The following is a 22,250-nucleotide window of genomic DNA, read 5'->3' on the forward strand; positions in this document are numbered from 1 at the left end:
ATCTCATTGAGAGGTAAATTCTATATCTCTTCCTCTTGAGTTTGGGTAAACTTGTGACTTCTTTGACCATTAGAATGCTATGGAAATTGCAATATTTAACTTTAGAGGTTTAGTCACAAGAGGCCATGGGACTTTCACTTTGTTCACTGGAAAACTTTCTGGAGTGCTAAGCCGCCTTTAGGAAGTTTGACTATCAAAAAGTCACCATGTGGGCTTCTCTGGTGGGGCAGTGGTTGAGAGTCTGCTTGCTGATGCAGGGGACACAGGTTTGTGTCCAGGTCTTGGTAAAGCCAGCAGTGTTTGTGTACAGGAATTCCATGGGAATGGGGGAAACAGAAACTCTACTCTTGGAGGGTGCACACACATCTTGTTTGCACCATGATGAAGGGAAAATGTACTGACTTAATAGGAGCCTGAGCCAGACCTATCTGCTGGTCTTAGAAGGTCTCCTGAAGACTCAAGGAGCACCTGTAGCTCATTGTGTGGACAAGGACATTGGTGTCAGAGGTACCAGGGTATACTTGTTGTTATGAGTTCTCCTGCAGGTTGCCATTTAGACATCAAAACCCGGCCCCACCCAATACCCTGTTGGTGCCAGTACAGGGACACCTCAGGCCAAACAACCAACTAAGCAGGAACACAGCCCCACCCTTCAGCAGACAGGCTGCCTTAAGTCTTCCCGAGCCCACAGCCACCTCTAAACACACCCCTTGACACTGTCCTACCAACCACAGAAACAAGACCCAGCTCTACCCCCCAGTGGGCAGGCACTAGTCCCTCTCACAGGGAAGCCTACACAAGCCTCTAGACCAGACTCACCCATCAGGATACAGACACCAGAATCAAAAGGAACTACAGTCCTACATCCTGTGGAACAGAAACCAGAAATACATAAAGTAAGACAAAATGAGATGGCAGAGGAATATGTTCCAGAAGAAGGAACAAGATAAAACCCCAGAAGAACAACTAAGTGAAATGGAGATAGGCAATATCCCCATAAAGAAATTCAGAGTAAAGATAGTAGAGATGATCCAGGATCTCAGACAAAGAATGGGGTCACAGACGTAGAAGATACAAGAAATGTTTAAAAAACAGCTAGAATATATAAAGAACAAACAAACAGAGTTGAACAATACAAAAATTGAAATGAAAAATACTCTAGAAGGAATCAATAGCAGAATAAATGAGGCAGAAGAATGGGTAAGTGAGCTGGAAGATAGAATTGTGGAAATCACTGACAAGGAATAGAATAAAGAAAAAAGAATGAAAAGAAATGAGAACAGATTAAGAAACCTCTGGGACATTATTAAACACACCAAAATTTGCATTATAGGGGCCCCAGAAGGAGAAGAGAGAGAGAAAGGGCCTGAGAAAATATTTGAACAGATAATAGCTGAAAATTTCCCTAACATGGGAAAGGAAAGAGTCACCCAAGTCCAGGAAGTAGAGAGAGTTCCATACAGGATAAACCCATACAGGATAAACCGAAGGAGGAACATGCCAAGACACATGTAAATCAAATTGACAAAAATTAAAGACAAATAGAACTTATTAAAAACAACAAGGGAAAGCAACAAATAATATACAAGGGAATCCCCATAAGGTTATCAGCTGATTTTTCAGCAGAAACTCTGCAGTTCAGAAGGGAATTGCACAATACACTTAAAGTGATGAAAGGGCAAGATTACAACCAAGAATATTCAGCAAGGCTGTCATTCATATTTGACAGAGAAATCAAAAGCTTTACAGACAAGCAAAAGCTAAAAGAATTTAGCACCACCGAACTGGCTTAACTATGAATGCTAAAGGAAATTCTCTAGGTAGAAAAGAAAAGGCCACAACAGGAAACCAGAAAATTATGAATGGGAAAGCTCACCAGTAAAAGCAAAAATACAGAAAATGTAGGAAACCATCCACACACAGGTATAATATCAAAGGCAGCAATCATGAGAAGAGGAGTGTACAAATACAGGCTATTTGAAATGCATTTGAAATTGAGGCCAGAAATTTAAAACAACCTTGTATGTATATAGATGGCTAAACTTATGGTAACCAAAACCCAAAAATCTACAATACATATGCACACAAAAAAGAAAAAAGAACCCAAACTCATCACTGAAGATAGTCATCAAATCACAAGCGAAGAGACCAAAACAGGAAGGTAAGAAAAAAGATCTACAAAAACAAATCCAAAACAATTAACAAAAATGACAATAAGAACACACATATTGGTAATTACCTTTAATGTAAATGGATTAAATATCCAACCAAAAGACATAGACTGAATGGATACAAAAACAAGACCCATATATATGCTATCTACAAGAGACCTAATTCAGATCTAGGGATACATACAGACTGAAAGTGAGGGGATGGAAAAATATATTCTGTGTAAATGGAAATCAAAAGAAAGCTGTAGTAACAATACTCATATCAGACAAAGACTTTAAAATAAAGACTTTTACAAGAGACAAAGAAGGACACTACATAATGATCAAAGGATCAATCCACAGAGAAGGTATAACAATTGTAAATATGTATGCAGCCAACATAGGAGCACCCCAGTATATAAGGCAAATGCTAAGAGCCATAAGAGGAGAAGTCAACAGTAACACAATAATAATGGGGGACTTTAACACCACACTTACATCAATGGACAGTTCATCCAGACAGAAAATCAATATGGAAACACCGGATTTAAATGACACATTTTACCAGATGGACTTAATGGATATTTATAGATCATTTGATCCAAAAGCAACAGAATACACTTTCTTTTCAAGTGCACATGGAACATTCTCCAGGATTGATCACATACTTGGCAATAAAGCAAGCCTTGGTAAATTTTAAAAAATTGAAAGCATCTCAAGCATCTTTTCCTACCTCACCACTATGAGATTAGAAATCAACTACAAGAAAAAAACTGTAAAAAACACAAACACATGGAGACTAAACAATATTCTACTAAACAACCAATGGATCACTGAAGAAATCAGAGGAAATAAAAAATACCTAGAGACAAATGAAAACAAAACCACAATGATCCAAAACCTATGGAATGCAGCAAAAGCAGTTCTAAGAGGGAAGTTTATAGCAAGACAAGCTTAACTCAGGAAAATAGAAAAATCTCAAATAAACAACCTAATCTTATGCCTACAGCAACTAGAGAAAGAAGATCAAAAAAAGGCCAAAGTTAGTAGCAGGAGAGAAATCATAAAGATAAGTGCAGGAATAAATGAAAGATATGAAGAAAACAATAGAAAAGATCAATGAAACCAAAAGGTGGTTCTTTGAAAAGATGAAAAAGTTAATAAACCTTTAGCCAGGCTCATCAAGGAAAAAAGGGAGAGGGTGCTAATCAATAAAATTAGAAACGGAAATGGAAAAATTCCAACTGACATCAAAGAAATGCAAAGGATCATAAAAGACTAATATTAGCAACTGTATACCAATAAAATGGACAGCCTAAAAGAAATGGACAATGCTTAGAGAGGTACAATCTCCCAGACTGAACCAGGAAGAAATAGAAAATATGAATTGACCAATCATAAGTACTGAAATTGACACTGCGATGAAAAGTTTCCCAGCAAACAGAAGTCCAGGACCAGATAGCTTCACAGGGGAATTCTATCAAACATTTAGAGCAGAGATAACATCTATTCTTCTGAAACTATTTCAAAAAATTGCAGAAGGAACACTCCCAAACTCATTCTCTGAGGCTTCCATTACCATGATACAAAAACCAGACAAGGATACCAAGAAAACAACAACAAAATAATACAGGCCAATATTACTGATGAACATAGATACAAAAATTCTCAACAAAATATTTAACAAAATTTTAGTAACACAAATCCAACAATACCCCAAAAATTTCATGCACCACGATCTAGTGTGAATTATCCCGCTGATGCAAGGACTCTTCAGTATCCACAAATCAATCAGTATGATACACCACCTTAACAAATTGAAGAATAAAAACCTTATAATCATCTCAATAGATGCAGAAAAACTTCTGACAAAATTCAATGCCCATTTATTATAAAAAAAAAAGAAAAACAAACTCTCGGGCTTGCCTGGTGGCGCAGTGGTTGAGAGTCCACCTGCTGATGCAGGGGACATGGGTTCATGTCCCAGTCCAGGAAGATTCCACATGCCGCGGAGCGGCTGGGCCCGTGGGCCATGGCCACTGAGCCTGCACGTCTGGAGCCTGTGTTCTGCAATGGGAGAGGCCACAACAGTGAGAGGCCCATGTACTGCAGGAAAAAAAAAAAAACTCTCCAAAAAGTGGGCAAAGAGGGAACATACCTCAACCTAATAAGGACCATATGTGACACACTCACAGCTAACATCATACTCAATGGTAAAAAGATGAAAGCTTTACCTCTAAGATCAGGAACAAGACAAGGATGCCCACTCTTTCCACTTTTATTCAACATAGTTTTGGAAGTTCTAGCCACAGTAATAAGACAAGAAAAAGAAATAAAATTCTCCAAACTGGATGTATCACACTGGTCAGAATAGCCAAAATAAAAAATTCTACAAACAATAAATTCTGGAGAGCATGTGGAAAAAATGGAACCCTCCTACACTGTTGGTGGGAATGTAAATTGGTACAGCCACTGTGGAGAATGGTATGGAGGTTCCTTAAAAAACTAAAAATAGAGCTACCATAAGATGCAGCAATCCCACTTTTGGGCATATATCTGGACAAAATAATAATTTAAAATATACATGCACCCCAGTGTTCATTGTAGCACTATTTATACTATCCAAGACGTGACAGCAATCTAGATGTCCATTGACAGATGAATGGATAAAAAAGATACATATATACAATGGAATATTACTCAACCATAAAAAAATAAATAATACCATTCGCAGCAACATGGATGGACCTAGAGATTATTACACTAACTGAAGTAAGTCCGACAAAGACAAATATCATATGATATCACTTATATGTGGAATCTTAAAAATAAAATGATACAGGAGACTTCCATTGTGGTCCAATGGCTAAGACTTCACTCTCCCAATGCAGGGGTTCTGGGTTGCATCCCTGGTCAGGGAACCAGATCCCACATGCCCCAACTAAGTGTTCACATGCCACAATGAAGATCCCACATACCATAGTGAAGATCACGCATGCTGCAACTAAGACCTGGTGCAGCCAAATATATAAATAAGTATTTTTTAAATGATACAAATCAACTTATTTACAAAACAGATACAGACTCACAGACTTAGAGAACATACTTATAGCTACCAAAGGGGAAGGTTGTGGGGGGAGGGATAAATTAGGATGCTGGGATTAACATATCCACTATATATACAATAGATAATCAAGAGGAGACCTACTGTATAGCACAGGGAACTCTACTCAATATTCTGTAATAATCTATATGGGAAAGGAATCTGAAAAAGAATAGATACATGTGTGTGTATGACTGAATTAGTTTGCTGTACACCTGAAACTAGCACAACATTGTAAACCAACTATACTCCAATACAAAATAAACATTTTTAAAAAAGAAAAATATGTTCAGTGCAGTTTTAGTTGAAAGTACCAAGAAAATGGTGCCTTTCCTACTTTCACAAAACACTTAAGAGCAATCTGGTTTTAAGACATATTTGATGTCATGATAAATAATATTTAGTCCTTGTGGGTCAGGAAAAACAATTGAACCCTTGAGCTAAGGGATAAAGTGGAGAAACATAAAAAAAAATATTTTTTTAGTAGTGTTTTAACTACTATCCACTAACAAGCTCTAGTAGATATTCATGTTCTGACCAGTACAGACATGGAAATCTATTTTTCCTGACTACATAAAAAAAATTAGGTAAATCTACAGTAGGTATCACAGGTAAAAATAAAACACTTCTGTTTGATTGGGTCTGATTCCTTTATATATATATTTTTAAATCCTATTTTACTAAAATTCTTTCCTAAATCTTTTCTGCATGTATTATAATTCTCAGGTTATTCTGTAAGTGCTCTTTACACTAACAGTCTTAAGATGAACTTTCCTCTAATACAACATAATTCTTAACTAGTGTAAATGATTAAATATTTACTACTGCATAGATATGAAAATAAAAACAGTATCTAACTGTTTTGGAGTCTCTATGTAGTCATTTAGTTATAAGCAATATTGAAAACATTTGTTACATCATTAGAGAATAAAACAAAATCATCTTTAAGTTTAGGTATTAAAGAGTCAAAAATCTTCTAGTATGTTGATGGCCTAATTCTATTTCCTCTTTTCACATATCTAGATCTAGATATATAGATGATAGATAGATAGATGATAGATAAATAGATAGATAAATAGATAGATAGATAGATAGAAATAGTGATTTCTTACCTGAATGTCTCTTAGGTTACTAAGTAAATATCCTCAAATATTAGTGTACCAAATAATGTGGTCAAAGAATATTTGTATATGTTCTTTCATAGTTCTTCTTCTGGGCAAAATATCTGTGCTGTGCTATTCTCCTATGATGTTTATTTTCATTATTTCTTCAGTTACCATTCCAGACTGAATTAAGCCACAATTGAGTCCTCAGCTTATGTGATGATGATGCTATTGTGCTTATTGTCCCTTGTCCCTTTTTTAAGTTATCTGTTACTAATAGAGTATGAATAACAAGATCATAAACATTCCTAATTTAAGTCATAATACATGACAGGTTGTGAATTATGTTGTAATGTTTCACACCTAGTGTGTTGTTACGCATAAGGCTGAAGGTTCTGAGCCATCAATACACCTAAGGGTGAATTAACATGATGCAATTCATGCCCTGGAGTACCTGACTTTGATTATGAAATAGTGAGTTTATTTGGTAATTAAATAAATAACTTTGTTTTGTGTTTCCTCTTAGTTTAGTTTTATAAATACAGGTTAGACAATATAAATATGTTTGAAAAAAATTTTTCATATAATTTAAGATAAAGTATGGAATATAATATTTTGAACCAAAGAAAAACACTATTGAAATTTACTTCTTGAATATACTTATAGGAAGATTTCCTTTTGACAATGATTGACATAATTTTGTGAAAATGATTTTAAAGCCTTTGAAGGTAACTCTTGCCTGATAACCACTGTAATGATATGCAGTTTGAATGATTTTGTCTCATTCAACCGTTACTTTAATGCTATATGTGTATGACAAGTATAAATAAGGAGAGTCATGGTTAAAGCCACCATAGAGGCAGGTGACATTATAGAAAATAATTATAACATTATAACACAGCTGACATTTAGAAAATAATACAGCAATATACTTTGTAATATTCAGATAGTACCCCTTATTATGCATGCACTTTGAACAAAATCATTGAAGACAAAATAATAGCTATAATGTAGAGCTAAACACCTATTCAATTCAGTAGGTATTATATAAATATATAAATTATAAATATTAATTAATTGGTAATCAAGACATCAATGTCAGGCCACTCAAACCTTTTTAAATGGAAGTAATTAATCTGATAAAACAAATATATCTTGTAACTTTGTTTTTACTTAATATGATTTTGCCTTTCCTAAGAGTCCTGTGTTTACTGTAAAATAACAAAAGGTATACTATAAGCTGTGCTAGATTCCAAAGGAAATATATTATTATTTTGAACAACATAGGTTTTGATGTTAGATAAAATTGTGTTTATTTTCTTGATAAAAATGATTGTCTTTTTATTTTAACTTGAAGAAACTCCTTTAACATTTCTTATAAGGAAGATCTAATGGTGATGAACTCCCTCACCTTTTGTTTTCTGGGTAAGTCTTGTGTTGATGTCTGCACATTTTATGGAGCAGTTTCCTCTTCCAGACTTTATAGACTTTTTTATTTTTTTGTGGGAAAGGTCTTCACCTTGGGTGAGTGTGAGGATGTCAGCTGGGTGACGTTTAGTGGTTCCAGCTCCAGGGAAGGCCCAGTGCTATAGTCTCTATGCCCCTTCATTAGTTGGGGTCAGCATCTTGTGAAGATCACAGGGATCCTCAGTGGCTAAAGCTGAGGGTATCTGTAGCAGTGGCAAGGGCTACTGTGGTCTTCTGTAGCAAAGGCTGCTGGGGATGTTTTAATCCCTTTTTCTCACACAGGGATGTCTATGGCTGTGGGAATCCCTCATGGCACCAGGTCTGACTTGTGGGTACTCTTGTCATGGTGGGAGCACTAGTGTATAATGAATGGTACTTGTGGAACAGCCTCAGAGCTGGGAACCAAAGTATAAGTGAATGAAAATGTATAACATTTTATAACCTGTATAAAAGCTGGACTCAAAGCAAGCAGAAGGAAACCCATTAACTACTCAAAGATTTCTTCCATCAGCCAGGAACCCAATGAAAACCGTACAGCCTTACTGGAAAGGCTCAAGGAGGCAATAATTAAATATACCAACCTAGACCTGGTATAGGAAAGGACAACCCACTTTAAAAGATAGATTCTTTACCCAGTCCACAACAGACATCAGGAGGAAACTCCAAAAGCTTATGCAGAAGCCCAATGTTAATCTAGATGAACTTTTAGCTAGGGCCACCACTACCTTTCATAACTGGGACCAGGAGGAGCAGGTCAAGGCTTGGGAGAGGGAAAAGAAGAAAGAGAATAGGCAGGTCCAATTATTGGCAGCCCTACAGGGGCAACCCCCATGCAGAGAAGACCTGACCTGCCCCAATAGAAAGAAAGACTGATGCCAGGTCTGCAAAAAGCCTGGCCACTGGAAGAGGGAATGCCCCAACGAGGACAAGCCTCCTACAACGTCCTGTCCAAAATGCCAAAAAAGTGGCCATTGGGGAAACAACTTTCCCCTGGGCCAAAGGGCCCAGGTTCAGCCCCTCAGATGGCCCTACATTGACGGGACCCTCTGCTCCAGATGGCCCCTCTGTTTAACGTCAGTATTACTGGACTGGAGCCAAGGGCAAACGTGGATGTGGCAGGTAGGACCATATCTTTCTTATTAGATACGGGGGCTGTCCTAGTTTCCTTCTCTGAACCCTTCTCCTCCAGCTCCTGTCAGGTTACAGGAGTCTCAGGTAAACTTACCCCTAGGTCTTTTATTGTCCCTTTATATTGTTACTGGGAAGGATATACTTTCTGTCATTCCTTCCTGGTCATACCTGAATGTTCCCTCCCACTATTAGGTTGGGACATCATGAGCAAGCAGGGAGCCAAACTGGTACTCGAGGGCATCACCCCAGTAACACCCTCTAGTTCTTAGTCTTAGAGACACAGCCTCCTCTGAGGACTGGCACACCAACCTTAGCTGATTTGTCAGTAGACACCCAGGTCTGGTCCAATAGAATACCAGGGATAGCTATAACTGCCTCCCTAGTAGAGGAGGACCCAACCTCTTTCCCCAATCAGAAACAATATCCTATTTGTCCAGAAGCCTGAAGGGGACTGCAGTCGCTCATAACTAAATTTTTACAATGTGGGCTACTTATTCCTCACAGTTTTCCCTGCAACACCCCTATCTTACTTATAAAGAAGCCAAATAGAGAATACAGACTGGTCCAAGACTTAAGAGCTATCAATGAGGCAGTTGCCCCACTCCATCCAGTAGTCCCCAACCCATACAACTTGTTGGCACAGCCTCCTGGTTTACTGTGTTAGACCTAAATAATGCCTTCTTTGCCATACCTCTGGAACCCTGGTCCTACCACCTATTTGCTTTTGAGTGGCATGAGGAAGCAAATAGAAGACAACAACTCACCTGGACAGTCCTACCCCAAGGGTTCCGAGACAGTCCTCACCATTTTGGCCAGGCCCTGGCCAAGTACCTCCAAGATCTACACCTGGAGGAAGGGACCATCTTCCAGTATGTGGATGACCTTCTTGTTTGCTCTCCGGACTATAAGAGAGGCTTAACTCATGCTACACAGATCCTCAATTTTTTGGTCAAATGAGGCTATGAAGTCTCCAAGTCGAAGGTCCAATTGGCACAATAAGAAATCAAATATCTGAGAGTAATCCTCTCTCCAGGGGAACAAAGCCTCTCTCCTGATAGAATACAAGGGATTTTAGATCTGCCAGAGTCAACTACCCTAAAACAGCTCTGAGCCTTTTTAAGCCTCACGGGGTATTACAGATTATGGATTCCTAATTAAGGACTAAAAGCACAACCTCCTTATGAGGTCCTGAAAGGAAAATCTGACTCTGAACCTCTGTTCTGGGACCCTAACCAAACCCAAGCTTTCCAGCAGCTAAAGACATTCCTATACCAGGATGCAGCTTTGGGAATCCCAAGAACTGATAGACCTTTTCAACTATTTATGGCAGAAAAACAAGCGATGGCTTTAGGAGTCTTAAATCAGGAACATGGCCCTGTCCGGAGGCCTGTAGGTTATCTGTCAAAGAGACTGGACCTGGTGGCCACTGGATGGCCTAGTTGTATTAGGGTAGCTGCTGCCTTGGCCTTATTGGTTAAAGAAGCCTCCAAGTTTATGTTGGGGCAACCCCTGACAGTATACACCTCCCGTCAGGTTACCTCTCTCTTGGAAGGGAAAGGTCATTTCTGGCTCACAGATAGCAGAATCCTCAAGTATCAGGCATTACTGTTGGTGAATCCAGACTTATGTGTCATGATCTGCTCTTCTTTAAATCCAGCTACCCTGTTCCCCCTCCCTGAGGAAGATCTACCAGTTCACCCATGTGAAGATATAATATCTCATTCCTTGTTGCCTTGAACCAATCTAAGCAATATTCCATTACAAAACCCTGAGGAGGTTTGATTCACCAATGGAAGTGGTTTTGTTTCCAAAGGATGTAGAAGGGCAGGATATGTGGTGGTCTCCTTGACACAGGTTACTGAGGCTTGGACTCTTCTCCCAGGAACCTCAGCCCTATTAGCAGAAATAATTGCTTTATCTTGAGCCTTAACCCTAGCTGAAAATAAGGCCTTAACTCTAAATATGCTTTTTTGGTTCTACATGCTCATGCTGCTATCTGGAAGGAACATGGCTACCTGATGGCCTGAAACAGCCTGATTAAGTATGGGCCTCAAATTCTCTCCCTCTTGGACGCAGTCCTCAAGCTTTCCCAGGTAGCAGTGATTTATTGCAGATGTCACCAGAAGGGTGACGATGAAATAACAAAAGGAAATCAGCTAGCCAATCAGGCTGCCTTCAGTCCTTTGTGATAGCGTGTGCCTTAGTTCCTTCCCTTAGTTCTCTCCCTTCCCTGTCTCACCTGCCTGAGGAGATTAAATGAGCCATAAATCATGAGTAGCACCTGGACCCAGACAGATGGTACCAGAGAGAAGGCTTAACTCACCTGCCCCAATTGCTACAATGGAAAATTATTAAACCTTTACATGAGGCTTTTCACCTAGAGAGAGATACCTTATACGAGATTGTTTCTTCTATCTTCTCTGGGAAGGGACTTTACAATGTAGTTAATAAGGTAACATCATCGTGCCCTACTTGTCTGACTAACAATCCTCAGGGAAGTAAGCCACCATCATTGGTCCTTCTGGCTCAGAGACATGGAACATATCCAGGGGAAGACTGGAAAATGGACTTTACAATGGTTCATCCTTACCGATGATATAAGTACATTTTGGTGTTCATGGACACGTTTACCGGTTGGGTAGAAGCTTTCTGTACCAGGACAGAAAAAGCTTTGGAGGTAGTCCAGAAGTTTTTAATTGAAATTATCCCTAGGTTTGGCTTTCTGTTGTCTCTTCAGAGTGATAACTCACCTGTCTTTGTTTCCCAAATTACTCAGCAGATAACCAAGGCTCTAGATATTGAGTACCACCTTCATTCTTCCTGGAGACACCAATCCTCAGAAAAGGTAGAGAGAGCCAACCAACGTTCTAAAAATACCTTAAGAAAAATAACCCAAGAGACCTCCTTCATTTGTAAGGAAGCCCTCCCTATTGCTCTTTTAAAGATCAGAACAGCCCCAAAGGCCTTACTTTACCTTAGCCCTTATGAAACGCTGTATGGTAGGCCTTTCTTATAAGGGGACCTACTGATGGACGCTGACACCTCTGCCATTACATCTTATATCACCCCCCTTGGACAATTCCAACAAGCCCTCCAGGATTACGGGGTAAAATGCCTTCCTTCCTCAGAGTCTGCTCCTTGTCTTTACTCTCCAGGAACACAAGTACTCATCAAAACTTGGAAGGATGGCTCCCCTGGTTCTCAACTTCAGCTGACCTGAAAGGGACCCTATCCAGTCTTGCTCTCTTCTCCTACAGTTGTTAAAGTACCAGGGATTACCAGTTGGATTCACCATTCCCAGATAAAGCCCTGGACAGCCACCGAGTCTGAGGACATCTCCCCAGTGAAGTATACCTGTGAACATTTGGAGAACCTCCAGATCCTGTTCAAATGAAAACTGCAAGATAAGTAAATTTTATATCCATGAACCCACCATTCCCACAGCTGGCAGAAGTAATAGGCCTACTGTATCTCCTGACTTGTCTCATTGTGCTCACTTTCATTCTATTCTGCATATCATCACAAAATGAATTTGCATGCTGCCTCTTCTTTCCCTAATATGACATCTCTCCTTGCAGTTATTGGACTTTGCTCCTTTCCCTTTATTTCTTCATATTCTTACCATCTACTGACAACCACTGTAACTCAAGTTGCAAAATTAACCAATAAAACTGACTTTTGGATATGCCCCAAGGGAACCCCAAACCTAGAGGACCTCTACTTATTGGCCCTCCCTACCTCCATCAAACAGCTGTATAACTTAGCAGGTCCATATTATGGGATGTATTATCTTTTATATGAGGGCCAAAGCCAAGTAGACCCTGACTCTTTGGCCTTAGGCCTACCTGTCTGTGTAGGTACAGCCTCCAAACTTCTAAGAAAGGCACAGCTTTGTTTCCAGAACCTGGAGGGATAGGGACCCATCTTGGACTGGTTAAATGACTCCTTCTGTAACTATACCCTCAACTTTAATTGGACTAGTCTGGGATGGGATCCATGGTCAGAAGAAGATGAATATGATGTACACGAAGGTAATTTCACTTTGTATTGGGGAAACTCAAGGAAAAATTCAACTAAGAAGAATATTACTGAGGACCATATCCCCATAAACAGATAAGCCCTGGGAACTGAGTATGTAGGGATTGGCATGACCACTAGACACTTACTTAACATAACTTTCCTACAAAATCGTCCCCCAAAATATAATGTAATCCAGTTAATATTCAGAAATTTTTTATGTCAATCTCCCCATCACACTCATAATCAGTCAGAACCCGGATTCTCCCCTCTGTGTATAGATGATTACTTCCTCGGTGTTTGGCCTTCCAAATATAATCCTAGGCCATGGGACCCCAGCCATTTTCCAGAGGAAAACTCCCAACAGGTGAAGGCCTGGCTCTGGAGACACACAACCAGGATATTCTTGAGGGCCACCAGATTTTCATTCCCATGTTTTACCAGGGTATATCTAGATCTTCCCACACTTTGGAGGGGCACCTGCACAATCACTGCTGCTCTCCCAGAGGTATCTATTATGACTACAAAGGATTTAGCTTCCTCAGGAGATGTCCCAACCTTGGATCATTCCTTGAAGAAGTCTTAAAACCTGTCCAAAAGAGACAAAAATGAACTATTGTCTGTGGGGGGTGGGGACATGCTCATGATAGCCCAGTTCTTGATAGGCCCGAAGTGATCCACAGTGTCTTTAGGGGAGTTTTTTGGTTTGTGATATACCCCTCTTAGAGAGGAGCATTCTCAATCTTACCATCATGATCCAGGAATCTTGGAAGGCTACAGCAGCAGCCATTGAGGAGCAACAATCAGCCTTAGATTCTCTGGCCGAGGTGGTTTTACAAAATAGGAGAGCCCTCAATGTTATGACAGCTAAGGCTAGAGGTGTCTGTGCCCTGCTAAATGAAACGTGCTGCTTCTATATTAATACCTCCAGGCAGGTTGAAGAAAACCTTTGGGTTTTAAAGAAAAACATCAAACTAATAGAGAATCTGAAAGAGAGAGCAGGACAAAGCCCCAGCTGTCTTTCTTCCCTCCTCTCCTCTATGGATACCAAGATATGGACATGGCCTCATTGGGACCATTAGTCCTGTTAGTCTTTGTTTTGTTGTTAGGCCCTTGTATCATTAATCTACTTGTTTGACTCATTTCAGAATGCCTACAAGCTATCTGATTCCAAATGGTTCTGCGAGGTGGCTACTTGTCTGTTCAGCCTAGCCCTGAGACTGAGATCTACATGAGGTCCTTTGATGGTCATCACTCCAGACCACCCCCTTGCTGAAAGAGAGCAAGAAGAGGGACCCAATCAAAACTCTACCCCTTACCAGCAGGAAGCAGCCAGAGAGGTTGTTGTCCATGTCCCAAAGAATTGGGTCCCATACTCTTGAGGAGGAATGTTAGGTAGTTAGACATTAGCAGCAAGGAGGTGACAGTGGTGAGAAAGACAAGAAGGAGCAATCATGTCGCACCCAATCATCTGGATTCTCTCCCCTGACTCCACCCAGAATGGGTGAACCTGTGGTTGTGTGGTGGGCAGCTTATCCTGATGAAGAGGAGCACAGTAACATGAGGGAACTTCCCTGGGCTGCACATGTCCAGACCAGACAGGAATATAACCTATAGTAAACACAAACTCATTTTACCATCATTAAAGGTGAGAGTATGCACAGTAGTAAACTTGTTACATAGCTCTGGACCATCAATCAAATAATGATCCCCTGTCACTCACCCCCGCCTCCCTGAAAACTGCTCCTTAAAAGTGCCCTTAAGCCTGTACGGGAATACTGCTCTCAATTCGCAGAAACAGCCCGCTCTCTCTCTCTGAGAGTGCTTTGATAAATTTTGCTTTGGGCTTGCTTCGCTTTGCTGAAACAGCCCACTCTCATAAACAGTCCACTGTCGATCTTTCTCTCTCTTTCTCTATCTCCCTCTCTGAGAGTGTACCTATGCTTGAATAAACTTTGTTTTGTGCTTGAGCTTAAAGTGGTACTTTAATTCTTTGCTTACTATCACGGGACCAAGATTGCTGGTCCAGGTCTTCCATTGACATCTGCAGTTGAAGCTGTTTTGTTACAATGCACGTCAACCTGGTGACAGAAATATAACACTGAATAAAAAGTAAAATAAAAATCCTCACTCATGTAACTTACAATTTAACAAAACCTGAATTAAGGAGTGTTGGTCCTTTGTGGCATTGAGCAGTCATTACTGTTAGTTTTGTTGCCACTTTGAAACATGTTGTTGAGCATACTCAAAGGAAGCATATTTGTTTCAAAGTCATTGCTTTATAAGTTTTCCATGTGTAGAAGTATGTATCTAAAATAGAACACCGGGCTTTGGTTAGTTTTAGCTCTGACAAAATTATATACATATGCCACAATATAACCCATGTGTGTAATTTTCACAGTTTTTTAATTTATAATAAAGACAACATTGAGAAATTAAAAATTGCCTGCCATATCAGTAAACAAACAGCTGCCCGATGGTTAGCCTAAGGGAACTCAGGAAGGAAACAAAGAATACCTGCCATCTAGCAGTCATCAGACTGCATCCTCCCCCAAGGGTGCAGCTTAAGGAAACTAAGGATGTAAAAACACAAGATACTGGCCCCAGATAGCTGAAGTGCATATCAAAGGAATAATTTCAGTGAGCTTGGACTCTTGCATCTTCCCATACATAGAAAAGTGCTAAATTTCTTAACTTGAGTTATCTTGTTTTCTTTTATTAATGGTAATGTTTTGTTCTGACTACCTGCCCTTCTTGCAAAACTCCTATATATTCTAGCTCTCTCCTCACCTCCTCTGAGCAGTTTTCTCAGGGTTAATTGAGATGCTGCCTCCCAGACTCAAAGTCCTAAGAATATGCCCTGAATAAAACATAACCCTCAACTTTTAGATTGTGCATTTTTTTCATTCGACAACATGTAGCCTAGGATATGAAAATCTATAATATTATGGAAGAAGCTCTGATAATTTAGAACTTTTGGGTTTTTCAATCATGAGTAAAATATTGTCATAAGAGAAAAAAACTACTCATTGAATTATTTCACCTTCATTGCTGTGAAAATGTACATATCTAAGAAAAAATGATGAAGAATCTAAATTATATGATTCTGAGGCAAGAGATAGATTGGCCTCAGGCTGAGCAGCTGGAGTTTTTCCCCTGTGGATAGATACTCCAAGATGAAGATAATAGCAGGAACGAGAGAGGAGCTGAGACCTGCCCAAATAGGAGGCCACATATTTCTCATTCTCGAGGTCAAGGAGACCTTCCAGACTACACAAGCATGAAAGGTTCCTCAGAGGTCAAAATGGAGGGGACATCACCTCATGGTAAGTGATGTCAACCTACCCATATGCCTCTTCTCTAGAATACATCTTGGCTAAGAGATGGAGGACATATGGGAGGATCCTGAGATAAACCAAATAGGGACTCAGAACCAGGTAAAGCAAGATGATTGGTCAAAGGAAAGCCAGAAGAAATGCCCCATATAAGTGATTCAATCTACCACAAGGTCACGACTCTCTCTCTGAGTTGGCCCATGTGTCTATCCACATATACCCTTTTTCCTCCTAATAAACAATTTTACTTGTTTCACTTCTTTCCATCTCTTCATGGGAATTCATTTCTACAAAGCCTACTGTCCAGGGTCTTTTCACTGGCCACTGATCCACTGGCTAGGATTCAGCACTCTCACTGCTGTGGCCTGATTTCAATCTCTGGCTGGGAAACCGAAATCCTGCTTCAAGCCACTGCAGGCAGAAGCAACCCAAGGTCAATTCCTTACTTTGTATCATATAGAAATGCAAATGGTATATTATGAAATGTGTGATTTAAAAAATGTTTTTGAACTATAGCAAGTACCAATAAAGATTAAATCCTAACGGTAAAAATATTCTCATCTAAAGATTCTTGAGGTACATCTCTCAGTTTTACACATATATATTTTTCTATCTAAATACTATTATATATTTATATCCTATAAACAATAAGCTATTTTCTACTAGGGTATCATTATTTACTTTGAAAGCAGCTCATATTTTATTCAATTTAGAAAACACTGGAATTTGTCTCATTGCAAATTTAAAATGTTTATTTTAATGACAAGCATCTGCTATATTTCAAAGTCTAATTTCAAAAATAGGTATTGAAAGGAGGAATAAAACATAAACTGTATATTTTGCTAATGGTGCAAACTAGCCTGAAAGAACAGACAGGTTGAAAATAGAAAAGTCAATGTAGTAATCAATAAACTCAAAGAAGGATAAAACAGAGGATACACAAGTCCTATGATTAGTAAGCACACAACAATTCATATAGCATTTCTACACAGAATGTAATCTATTTCTCTAATGTTTGGAGAAGGAATAAATTGTGAAGCTGGACATAAATTCATACTCTCAATCTAATAGGTACATTATTGGAAAAATGAAATTGAATGCATAATCATACATAAGAACTGTGTATGAGTGCCAGATTCTACTTAAATTCTTTGTTATCTTTATATGTTAAAATATGTATAATTTCTGAATAAATACTTCAAGTAATTTAGCACTTTAAAATTCTTACTAGGTGTGCTCAATTAAGCTTTAACATAATAAATGACAAATATCCATTCTATATAGAACCACTGTGATTCTCAGCCCTTTTTAATTTTTTTTTTTTTTTTTTTTTTTTTTTTTGCGGTATGCAGGCTTCTCACTCTTGTGGCCTCTCCCATTGTGGAACACAGGCTCCGGATGCACAGGCTCAGCGGCCATGGCTCACGGGCCTAGCCACTCCGCGGCATGTGGGATCTTCCCGGACTGGGGCACAAACCCGTGTCCCCTGCATTGGCAGGCAGACTCTCAATCACTGTACCACCAGGGAAGCCCAACCCTTTTTAATTTATAGTTATAGATTCTTTTAAATTTAACAAAGAACAAAAATGATTTTAAGCATAAATCCAAAAAATGTAGGAGACAATTTCTAATGAGTATTAGGTGTTCTAATTAAATCCTAAATATATATTAAATTTATTCTCAAGATAACCAAAATACAATCAAATATAACTTTGCCCAGTAAAATATATTTGAGTTGCAATCACATTTATATGCAGATGTAAATGCTAAATAGGGAAAATAATAATAATAAAGTCATGAAATCCAATTCTATCTAAATCTACCTCCTTTATTTTATAAGGTTCTGTATTATTTGATGATTTAACTGTCTCTTTCCCTCATAGGTTTATTCCTTCAGAAAACAATCTGAAAAGATGTTTCACAGAATAATTACAGAATACTTAATTCTATAAATAAACATAATTTTTCGAGAGTCCTTCAAGATGGAGGAAGAGTAAGATGTGGAGATCACCTTCCTCCCCACAAATACATCAGAAATATATCTACACATGGAACAACTCCTACAGAACACCTACTGAATGCTGGCAGAAAACCTCAGATTTCCCAAAAGGCAAGAAACTCCCCACATACCTGGGTAGGGCAAAAGAAAAAAGAAAAAAACAGAGACAAAAGAATAGAGATGTGACCTGCACCACTGGGAGGGAGCTGTGAAGGAGGAAAATTGTCCACACACTAGGAAGCCCCTTCACTGGCAGAGACAGGGAGTGGTGTGGGGGGGAAACTTCAGAGCTGTTGAGGAGAGTGCAGCAATAGGGGGGCAGAGGGCAAAGCAGATACATTCCTGCACAGAGGGTCAGTGCCAATCAACACTCACCAACCTGAGAGGTATGTCTGCTCACCCGTAGGCCAGGATGTGTTGGGGATGGGATCTGAGGCTCTGGCTTCTTTGGAGGTCAGATCCCAGGGAAGGACTGGGGATGGCTGTGTAAAGACAGCCTGAAGGCTAGTGGTATGTGGGCTAGTGCACCACAGCTAACCAGGAGGGGGTCTGGGAAAAAGTCTGGACCTGCCTAAGAGACAAGAGACCATTGTTTTGGGGTGCACGAAGAGAGGGGATTCAGAGCACCACCTAAACGAGCTCCAGAGACAGGCATGAGCTGCAGCTATCAGTGCTGACACCAGAGACAGGCATACAACACTAACGCTGCTGCCACCACCACCAAGAAGCCTGTGTGCAAGCACTGGTCACTATCCAAACATCCCCTCCCAAGAGACTGTGCAACTCGCTATTGCCAGGGTCCTGTGATCCAAAGAACACACAGCGTGTCTCAGGCTGTTGCAACGTCATGCTGGCCTCTGCCACTGCAGGCTCTTCCTGCATTCTGTACCCTTCCCTCCCCTCAGCCTGAGTGAGCCAGAGCCTCCTAATCAGCTGCTATTTTAATCCTGTCCTTTCTGAGTGAAGAACAGATACCCACAGGGGACCTACACGCAGAGGTAGGACCAAATCCAAAGCTGAACCCCAGGAGCTATGTGAACAAAGTAGAAAAAGGGAAATATCTCCCAGCAGCCTCAGGAGCAGCAGATTAAATCTCCACAATCAACTTGATGTACCCCTACACCTCTGGAATACCTGAATAGACAAGGAATAACCCCAAAATTGAAGTGGTGGATTTGGGGAGCAACTATATATATATATATATTTTCCCCTTTTCTCTTTTTGTGAGTGTGTGCTTCTTTGTGTGATTTTTATCTGTATAGCTTTGCTTTTACCATTGATCTTAGGTTTCTGTCTGTCCATTTTTGTTGTTGTTTGTTTTAGTATAGTTTTAAGTGGTTGCTATCATTTGTGGATATGTTTTTTGGTTTGGTGGCTCTCTTCTTTCTTTCTTTTCTTTTTTAATTACTTTATAAATTTCTATTTTTAATAATTATTTTTTATTTTAATAACTTTATTTTTTTATTTCTCTCTTTCTATTTTCTCACTTTTCTTCTGAGCCATGTGGCTGACAGGGTCTTGGTGCTCTGGCCAGGTGTCAGGCCTGTGCCTCTGAGGTGGGAGAGCCGAGTTCAGGACATTGGTCCAACAGAGACCTCCCAGCTCCACATAATATCAAACAGCAAAAGCTCTCCCAGAGATCTCCATCTCAATGCTAGGATTGAGCTCCAATCAATGACCACCAAGCTACAGTGCTGGACACTCTATGCCAAAAAACTAGCAAGACAGGAATACAACCCCACGCATTAGCAGAGAGGCTGCCTAAAATCATAATAAGGTCACAGACACCCCAAAACACACCACCAGATGCAGTGTTGCCCACCAGAAAGACAAGATCTAGCCTCATCCACCAGAACACAGGCACTAGTCCCATTGACCAGGAAGAATACACAACCCACTGAACCAACCTTAGGCACTGGGGGCAGGCACCAAAAACAACAGGAACTACGAACGTGCAGCCTGTGAAAAGGAGACACAAAACATAGTAAGTTAAGCAAAATGATAACACAGAGAAACACATAGGAGATGAAGGAACAAGGTAAAACCCCACCAGCCCAAACAAATGAAGAGGAAATAGGCAGTCTACCTGAAAAAGAATTCAGAGTAATGGTAGTAAGCTTGATCCAAAATCTTGGAAAAAGAAAGGAGAAAATATGAGAAATGTTTAACAAGGACCTAGAAGAACTAAAGAGCAAACAAACAATGATTAACAACACAGTAAATGAAATTAAAAATTTTCTAGAAGGAATCAATAGCAGAATAACTAAGGCAGAAGAAAGCATAAGTGACCTAGAAGATAAAATAGTGGAAATAATGACTGAAGAGCAGAATAAAGAAAAAAAAATGAAAAGAATCGAGGACATCTAAGAGACTTCTGGAACAACATTAAACACAAGAAAATTTGAATTATAAGGTCCCAGAAGAAGAGAAAAAGAAAGGGACTGAGAAAATATTTAAAGAGATTATAGTTGAAAACTTCCCTAATATGGGAAAGGAAATAGTTAATCAAGTCCAAGAGGCAGAGTCCCATACAGGATAAATCCAAGGAGAAACACATCAAGACACATATAAATGAAACTATCAAAAATTAGATACAAAGAAAAAATATTAAAAGCAGCAAGGGAAAAGCAATAAACAACATACAAGGGAATCCCCATAAGGTTAACAGCTGATCTTTCAGCAGAAACTCTGAAAGCCAGAAGGGAGTGGCAGGGCATATTTAAAGTGATGAAAGGGAAATACCTACAACCAAGATTACTCTATCCAGCAAGGATCTCATTCAGATTCGATGGAGAAAATAAAACCTTTACAGACAAGCAAAAGCTAAGAGAATTCAGCACCACCAAACCAGCTTTACAACAAATGCTAAAGAAACTTCTCTAGGCAGGAAACACAACAGAAGGAAAAGACCTACAATAACAAACACAAAACAATTAAAAAATGGTAATAGGAACATACATATTGATAACTACCTTAAATGTAAATGGATTGAATACTCCAACCAAAAGATACACACTGGCTGAATGGATACAAAAACAAGACACATATATAGGCTGTCTACAAGAGACTCACTTCAGACCTAGGGACATGACTGAAAGTGAGAGGATGGAAAAATGTATTCATACAAATTGAAATCAAAAGAAAGATGAAATAGCAATTCTCAAATCAGAAAAAATAGACTTTAAAATAAAGACTCTTACAAGAGACAAAGAAGGTCACTACAGAATGATCAAGGGATCAATTCAAGAAGATATAACAATTGTAAATCTTTATGCACCCAACGTGGGAGCACCTCAATACATAAAGCAAATGCTAACAGCCATAAAATGGGAAATCAACCATAACACAATCATAGTAGGGGACTTTAACCCCCCAATTTCAGCAATGTCCAGATCATCCAAAATGAAAATAAATAAGGACACACAAGCTTTAAATGATACATTAAATAAGATGGAATTAATTAATATTTATAGGACATTCCATCCAAAAACAACAGAATACACTTTCTTTTCAAGTACTCATGGAACATTCTTCAGGATAAATAATATCTTGTGTCACAAATCAAGCCTTGGTAAATTTAAGAAATTTGAAATCATATCAAGTATCTTTTCTGACCACAATGTTATGAGACTAGATATGAATTACAGGAAAAAATCTGTAAAAAATACAAACACATGGAGGCTAAACAATATATTAATTAATAACCAAGAAATCACTGAAGAAATCAAAGAGGAAATCAAAAACTACCTAGAAACAAATGACAATGAAAACACAATGACCCCAAACCTATGAGATGCAGCAAAAGCAGTTCTAAGAGGGAAGTTTATAGCAACACAACCTTTCCTCAAGAAACAGTAAACAATAAACATCTAAAATAAACAACATAAACTTACACCTAAAGCAATTAGCAAGAGAAGAACAAAAAAAACCCAAAGTTAGCAGAAC

Source organism: Lagenorhynchus albirostris, chromosome 18 (assembly GCF_949774975.1).
Source record: "Lagenorhynchus albirostris chromosome 18, mLagAlb1.1, whole genome shotgun sequence".
NCBI lineage: Eukaryota > Metazoa > Chordata > Mammalia > Artiodactyla > Delphinidae > Lagenorhynchus > Lagenorhynchus albirostris.